General features: G+C 45.5%; 1 long non-coding RNA gene across 2 annotated transcripts in view; it reads right to left on the bottom strand.

The window, feature by feature from the left end:
* LOC107989147 (uncharacterized) overlaps nt 1-8229 on the bottom strand; it is a 47012-nt gene that overhangs the window by 21527 nt on the left and 17256 nt on the right. The window contains exons 2-3 of one of the 2 annotated variants that reach the window (XR_003050882.1): nt 3284-3322; nt 3087-3202 (exon numbers count right to left, since the gene is read on the bottom strand). The exons of the other annotated variant lie outside the window; for it this stretch is intronic. This is a non-coding gene — a long non-coding RNA (uncharacterized LOC107989147). Of the gene's footprint in view, nt 1-3086; nt 3203-3283; nt 3323-8229 lie in introns of those variants that run through there. 2 annotated transcript variants of the gene reach the window in all.

Here is an 8229-nt window from a genome sequence, read left to right on the forward strand (position 1 = left end):
GGAGGGTGGGGGGTGCGGGGTGGGGGGGCGTCCATGAGTGAGGGATGTAGTTCCAATAATTGCCCTGGCCAGTTTCCTTATCCAAGTGCCTTTTACTTATTTAAAGTGTTTGCTTTAAGCGTCACTGGAGCCAATTAGAGGAGGCATAATTCAATAGGGAGGGTGGAGAGGGCAGAGAGAGGGGAACGGGCCGGGGGGAGAAAAGAAAAAGAAGGAAAATATTGTTGACCGTGAAACCTGTGGAGCAGTGAAGGTCCATGACCCCTATCTTAGAAGACGTGCATGCATTGAGGACAGTTATAACAAAAAGTGATAAACAAATGTCGGCAGCCCCCCCCCCCACGCACACGCACACACAGACACACTCTGACTCTTCCTCACAGCCATTTAATAAATGGGATTCCAAATGGAAGTTGTCACCAGCACCGGGGGGGGTGGGCCAGTCAATGGCTGGGCTGACGGGGGCCTGGGGTCACATATAAGTCAGCCAGTGATGGATACGTATCCAATAGTTGATGTAGGGCAGCAGTTATTGTCAGTTTGACTCCTCCTGCTGCCACTGCTTATTAAAAGCTGTAAGTAGCATCCAGCCAATTAGAGAGGAAGGTGAGGTGGCTGCTGGGAAGTCCGCAGCCTCAGGCTGTGGGTAGAGGAGAGAACTGAGCCATGGTTGGACCGTTGGTCTGTGGGACAGAAGGTTCTAGGCCCTTCTACTGTACCACTGATCCTTTCACTGTCTTCAAACATCTGGCTTTTAAACATTTACAGAAACCATACACTTTATTACTCAAAACACCTGAACATTAAACAGTTAAGAAGAAGTTATATACAAATGTAATGAATATAATGTACAAATATACATACATACATATATATATATATATGTACCTACAGACATATACATATATACATCCAGGTGTTGGTTAAAGAGGCAGGATGGTACAGCAGCACCCCCAGGTGAAACTAAGACTACAGGGAGAGAGGGGGAGGAAAAACTTTGGATGTGACCGTGGCTTGTAGTAATTGTAAAAGTCAGAAAGAGCTGCAGAAGCAGAATAGTGACGTGTGGCTGAGCTTCTCACTTCTGATCAAAGACTCCACCACAGCAGCCGCTGATAACCAATCAATTCACTGCTGCTGTTTTTCGCTGAATGATGCACGTTTAGCGCTAACCTCCAGGCAAAGAACGAAGAGAAGAGGAGGGAGAGGTACGGAGATGTGAATGGTGGAGGAGGAGGAGGAGGAAGGGGAGATGTTGGGGGGAGGCAACTGTGGGAGGTGGGTGTAATAGCTGAATTTAAAATCCAAGGAAGAAGTTTTTAAAAAATGAGAGGATAATAGGGAAAAGAGAAAAAATGGGAAAAAATGGAAAAACCTGGGAGGTTGTTGAAAGTGTGATGGATGTAAAGAAGTGTAGAACCGTGTTACTGCAGGGGACGTGATGCACGGAGGAACCGATTAGAACGTGAAATGTTTCAACGATGAATGGAATAAAAAGAAAGTGCAAAGTAGGGGAGATGAAGAGATTAGCTATCTACAACTGTCGTCCTGCAGGAGCCGGGCGACTGTGAGACAGACAATGAGTGGGAGACAAAGAGGGACAGAGCAGGGGGAGCAGGGGGAGCGCTGTGTTCGTTAGTAAAGACGAGAAAAGAAAAGAAGACACGGACGAGGAGAAAAACAAATGATTCTATAAAAGATGGAACGATGAAGCGCGGGGAGGGGGGGGCGGGGGCCACGATCATTAACACAATAATCTTTTAGTGTCCGGCTGATAATTAGTCAGACAATCAATCACTGAGTGTGTATTTAGGAGACAGGAGAAGAGAGAAGAAATGAAAATAACAAATCAATTTCTCACATTTTCAGTGGGGGGGGGGGCAACTGTTAGAAATTTTACATCTAACCAAATGAGCTGTGGCAAGGCATGACAACTTCCTGTATGTGTTTAACATGAGGATGGACTGAAGCACACGTACACACACACACAGGAGAATAAGAGGAGAAGGAGGAGGAGGAGGAGGAGGAGGAGGTGAAGGCTGCAGCTGATCGGGGGCTTCAATCCAAACTCCTTCAGACTTCATGGATTGACAGGCCACAGGTTAGTGAGGGCCAGGGGAGCTGTGTGGGCGGGGCTGGAGGGCAGTAACAGTGGGACGGACACCGCCCCCCTCACCCCCCCAGCCTGACTTGGTCCATTTCATTTGTGTCCTTTTAATTGCACTGGAATGGTTTTCAACCTATCGATTCAAACATGTATTTATGTGGTCCGGGGCCCCGGGGCCACGCTGTATTTCTATGTGACACATTCATTTATTTACATATGCCCCCCCACCCCCCACCCCCGTAATTCATCATCCACACATATACATCAATCTCTCCTCCAAGAGAACTTCAAGTGGAGGACTCCCATAATTACCACAGCTCTATAATTGACTGCTTTGATCTAGGACTCGTCCTCTTCACTCTGCCACCGTCACCGCCGTCACCGCCATCACCGCCATCACCACCGTCACCGCCGTCACCGCCGTCACCACCGTCACCACCGCTCCACATGCCAGACAGTGGGATAAGATAGGGAAATAGAAAAGTGGCAGATGAAGAGGAGAAGATACCCTCTTTATCCTCACCCTCACACACACACACACACACTCTTATCTGGATCTACTTTTTGTCATCCTTGAGGAAGGGTGGGGGTGTGTGTGTGGGGGGGGGATAAGTCGACAATTACTGAGGCTGATTCATGCAAATCAATGCCAAATTAAAGCAAAAAGAAATTTTATCAGTTTTTCTTTTCCAATTTGAAGATGATAAAAACCCATTTGAGATGTGAGGGAAATAGTCCTAGTCCCTCCATAAAAAGGGACTTGTAATTATATGGACTGCAGTAATAATAAAAAGTCTTTTTTTTATACCTCACTTACTTTTTCATCATTAATTAATTTCTCACAAAACTGTGCTGAAAGAGCCCGCTGCCCAGTCCCCCCCCCCCCCCCCCGGTATTTTTAGAAGAATACGAGGGAGTCCAGGGGAGGGGGCTGATTTACATACCTGAGCCAACACAGATTCTCAGGTTCCTTTCCTGTGCTCATCTGTCTCCAAGGAGAAATTAAAGTGGATCTGGTTTAGAATCAAAGGAAGTTGGACAGACCTGGACCCTGGACCCTGGACCCAGACTCAGTCACCAAAAACTGAACCCTGTCTGAGGATTTACAATGTGACTCTACAGGAAACTCATGATCCCCGAACACTTCTATCAAACCCACCACCAGAGGTCACCGACCTTTACTGTTCCATAAACTGTGTCAGGCTTCAGTCGTGTCTGTGGAAAACCAGGAGAAAGTTCAATGATGGGACTGATATGAAACCAAATCTAAAGGTCATCAAGGTCAAACAGTAAAGAGCACATATTCTCCTGTCAGGAGAGAGAGAGAGAGAGAGAGATCTTTATTGATCCCTCGGGAGTTCCCTTCGGGAAATTTAGGCTGACATGTTAATGAACACCAATGAACAATATCTCTCTCTCTCTCTCTTTCAGTGGCCCATGTCACATGATCTCTGTGTCATTGTCTGTAGTATTTTAGGGGGACCTTGTGAAATAAAGAGCTGTGAACCAAGAACCCTCTCTACGAAACTGTCAAGAACAGAAACTCCAAAATCGTTTCCAAAAAGATTTGGATTCCAAAGATAAATTAGCCAAAGAACGGTTAGCATTTAGCAGTGTGGTTTTGATGATGCTAACACAGATGTGACTGCAGAGTCAGAGTTCACAGGTCGTGCCAACAACATCTGGCACCAAAGGCAGAGTGAGGACTGTTTTAAATGAGAAAGACAGAGAACATCTGAGGTGGTTCTGCAACAGAAGAAATGATGTCAGCAGAACACCTCTGGGAGCCACTGAGAACCCTGGGGGAATGGGAAGATCTGCAAATTAAGCAGGAACAACGGGTCGACTGTTAGCTATACTATTAAATTAACAGCAAAGCAGCTCCACTTAAATATAAGACTAAAACTGAAACTAAATATGAGACTAAATATAGGACTGAATACGAAACTAAATATAAGACTAAGTATGAGACTAAATATAGGACTAAATATGAAACTAAATATAGGACTAAATACGAGACTAAATATAGGACTGAATATGAAACTAAATATAAGACTAAGTATAAGACTAAATATAGGACTAAATATGAAACTAAATATAGGACTGAATATGAAACTAAATATAAGACTAAGTATGAGACTAAATATAGGACTAAATACGAGACTAAATATAGGACTGAATATGAAACTAAATATAAGACTAAGTATGAGACTAAATATAGGACTAAATATGAAACTAAATATAGGACTGAATATGAAACTAAATATAAGACTAAGTATGAGACTAAATATAGGACTAAATATGACTAAATATGATACTAAATATAAGACTAAATATGAGACTTAATGAGACTAAATATAGGACTAAATATGAGACTAAATATGAGCCTAAATATAGGACTAAATATAAGACTTAATATGAGACTAAATATGAGACTAAATATATGGTGTTACTACAGTGGACGTTTGCACCACAGAAGCACAGACCGTCCGAGTCACCAGTATGAACGGTCTGTGGTGGTGACGTCTGGAACACTGCAGATAAAGTCAAACATTTCACAGGGAAGAGACATGAAATGGATGTGGAAAATGAAAGACAAACTTCAGGACGTCCACTGTCTCCAGTGGACGATCTAAGGATGGACACCTGATGGGCTGTGGTGCTGAATGTAAAGTCATCACTTCCTGCACCAGTGCCTGCTGGGACCAGGGCTCATTCTAATTAACCAGAGCCGCGGGGCAGTAACGTCTGGGACGTCTGCTGAGGTTAAAGATGGAGAAACGTGATTCTGAAGTTCACAGATGAAACTGAACTACTGGAATGTTCCAAAAGGAATGCTCTTCATTGTAAATGACTGCTAAAGAGCAAACCTATTACCACAGGTCAGTCAGCCAGTCAATAAGCCTGCTGGGCACAGAGTCGGGGGGGGGGTTTGAACAAGGAGGAGCAGCAGGGTTCCTCATTAGAACCAGCAGGAGCTTCACTCTGCCTCATCACTTCTGACCACAGTGGGAACAATCACTGCCTACTGCTGGAGAGAAGAGGGGGGGGGGAGTCAGAGGGAAGGGGAGACAGGGGGAGAGAGAGAGGTAGACAGTCACTCAGTCCAGTGTGGAGTCTAGGAGAGAGGTCTACAGAGGTCTTTGGTACTGCATCGAGTACAGCCAGTTTTTCAAAAGTATCTTCAACTACTGACAGAAAAAAACAAATACACAAACGTGGTAGAGACGTTGACACACACACACACACACACAGTCAAATCTCCACAGCGTCTCGCAGGGCCACAAGTTTCATCCCATAACTCAGACTGGGAGAAAAAAACTGTAATAAAATGAAAAGAAAGAGGAAGAAACGAGTGACAAACAGAGAGAAGATGAAAAAAAAGGTGAAAGGATGAAAGAGTAAAACAGAGGTGGTGAGGGGGAGACGGAGAGAGACAGGGAGGAAGAAGAGGAGAGCACATGGGAGGGAGAAAAAATTAAATAAAAATGCAATAAAGCAGCCGGTGTGAAATCAATCTGCTTAGACTTTTGTTTAATAAAAATTCATGAAGAGCTGGTGGCCGAGAGCTCATGAGAAATATTGGTGGCAATGTGGGGGTGGGGGTCGGGGGGGTATTTGTTGTGTGTGTGTGTGTTTTGACAGTGTAAGTTACAGGGCTGAGTTTGTGAAAAGAGGGAACGATGATGATGAAGAAGAGGACTAAAGGTCTTCATCATCAGAGACTACCCTTCAGAGGGGGCGGGGGTCATAAAAATAAAAAGTCTCTCTTCACCTTAGTCAACCACTGTATGTCACCTGGAGGTGTGGTCTAAGAACACAGACCATCCTGGTTCTTTTGAAGGGCAAGATCAGATTTAAAAGTTTCTCTAGTCCAGTAAAAACCAGGATCGGTTTCCAGGACCATGATCACGTCACAACCAGGTTGATGTCAGGAACCACAACCAGAGGTCAGGTCACACTGGTTATTATTATTGTTTGATTGAAGGGTCAGGGTCAGGGTCAGGGTCAAGTCGTTCTTCTGCTTCTTACTGAACTTTCTGACTCTTTAATCAAGGCCTAGTCAAAAGGCTGTGTGTGAATCAGTGGAACTCCAGTCTAAGAGGAGAGTCCCACGCTGGTGCTGCCATCTACCAGGGAGGAGGGGTAGGGAGGAGGGGGGTCAAAGCTGCGCAGTACACAGAGGAGTCCACTTTACCACTGATACTACAATAAAGTGTCAAGGATGAAGTAGAAGTTCTGATTTCACAGTGGAGGTCCAGACCAGACGGTCTTCAGTTAAACTGTGCCCCCAGTCTGCTGAAGCAGACCACCTTCCTGTGCCCCCAGTCTGGTGAAACAGAACACCCTCCGCCCCCAGTCTGCTGAAGCAGACTGAAGCAGACCACCTTCCTGTGCCCCCAGTCTGCTGAAGCAGACCACCTTCCTGTCCTCCTGAGTGTGAGGAATTCTACAGTCAGTGAAACAGTTTCACCAACTGAGATAAATGACAAGGGGCGGGGCCTGCTTTAATCATCACAGACGTCTGCTTCCTGTCAACTGGATCAAATCACTCTGTTAGCGGTCATCATTAGCATTAGCATGGCAACATGAGGGAGGAGCCGAGAAAAATGGACTACGATTCACAACTCTCTCCACCTTATCTGTTCTTCTTCAGCTGCAGATAGCTCCTGGTCTCTGCTCCTGGTCTCTGCTCCTGGTCTCTGCTCCTGGTCTCTGCTCCTGGTCTCTGCTCCTGGTCTGTGTTCTCCTCCTGGTCTCTCTGCTCCTGGTCTCTGCTCCTGGTCTCTGCTCCTGGTCTGTGTTCTCCTTCTTCTCCTCCTCCCAGAACACTCCCTACACAGCAGCTGACAGACTGTGTTTCCCTGTCATTAAGCAAACTGCTGTTCTGTCCCATCATCTCAGAGTCTCCAGCAGATGTTTGGGACAGTGTGTGTAGGTCTGTGCTAGTCTGCTGCTAATAGCAGGAGGGTAATTGTTTCCAGCCATAATGAGTTGTGGTTGAACATCAAACAGGAGTGTAGAGCTTCACTCTGTTCAACTGAACACACACTCCTATACTGGACTCTACATATATATACTGTATATATATATATATATATATATATATATATATATATATATATATATATATATACATAAAAATATATTTAGATTTGAAATGAAATTCAATAAAATCCCAGATCTCCACAACGGTCTTTTTCTAAATATGAACTCCTGAACATATTTGCCTCCAGCTCCGTTTGGCAGCTCTGACTTCAGGAACATAAGGAGAAGTGAAAAGAGCCCTCCTTCCACCTGGGCAATTAAAGAGGAAACCAATTAAAAGGAGTGTAATGGCCCCTGCTGGGTGGGCTGTTAAACAAAACAGGGGTTATTGTCCTTGAAGGCAATGGACCAGAACCTGACATTCTCTGCTCTTCTATCTGCGGCACCTGACCCCCCCCCGAACCCTGTTTGCCCCTTGGTCCACACTTTGCTCCCCAAATAAAAAGCCCCCGAGGTGGGAAAAAAAGAAAGAACTTCTGTGAGACGTTCACACCAAGAAGAACACGCAGAGGTTCTGAACCCAGTGGTGATTTTGTAACGCTGAGGTCAGTAGAACCAAGCAGAACCTGGACCTCAGTGGACGGACTCCGGGAAAAGATTGGGGACAGATCGACATGACGGATGGGCCGGACCACTGAGGCGGAACACTGAGGTGGAACAGTGAGGTGGAACAGTGAGGTGGAACACTGAGGTGGAACACTGAGGTCTGATCAACAGATCCGACTGTTCGTCTGTTCACACCATCAGTCGCTCGTTAATTGATTGATGATTTTGACCTACATGTTGAAGACCACAGTCAGACTGTGAGGTTTGATTGACAGGAGGGTCTTGACGGAGCGATAACTGCTGTGTCGATAACAAGTGTTTGATAGATTGGTAATAAGTGACACTGAGGCTGTTTCTCTCTGGGGGGAGGAGTGGGAGGACAATTATCTCATCAGCCTGATCACACACCACCACACCGAGTGTGTCCTCACCTCCAACACACACACTGGTGTCACAGCCAGTCGTCTCCCCAGGGACAACATGAGGCTCAAGACGAGGCAAAAGAAACATATGGAGGGAGGACAGGC

Source organism: Cynoglossus semilaevis, chromosome 10 (genome assembly GCF_000523025.1).
Source record: "Cynoglossus semilaevis isolate Cse_v1.0 chromosome 10, Cse_v1.0, whole genome shotgun sequence".
Lineage (NCBI taxonomy): Eukaryota > Metazoa > Chordata > Actinopteri > Pleuronectiformes > Cynoglossidae > Cynoglossus > Cynoglossus semilaevis.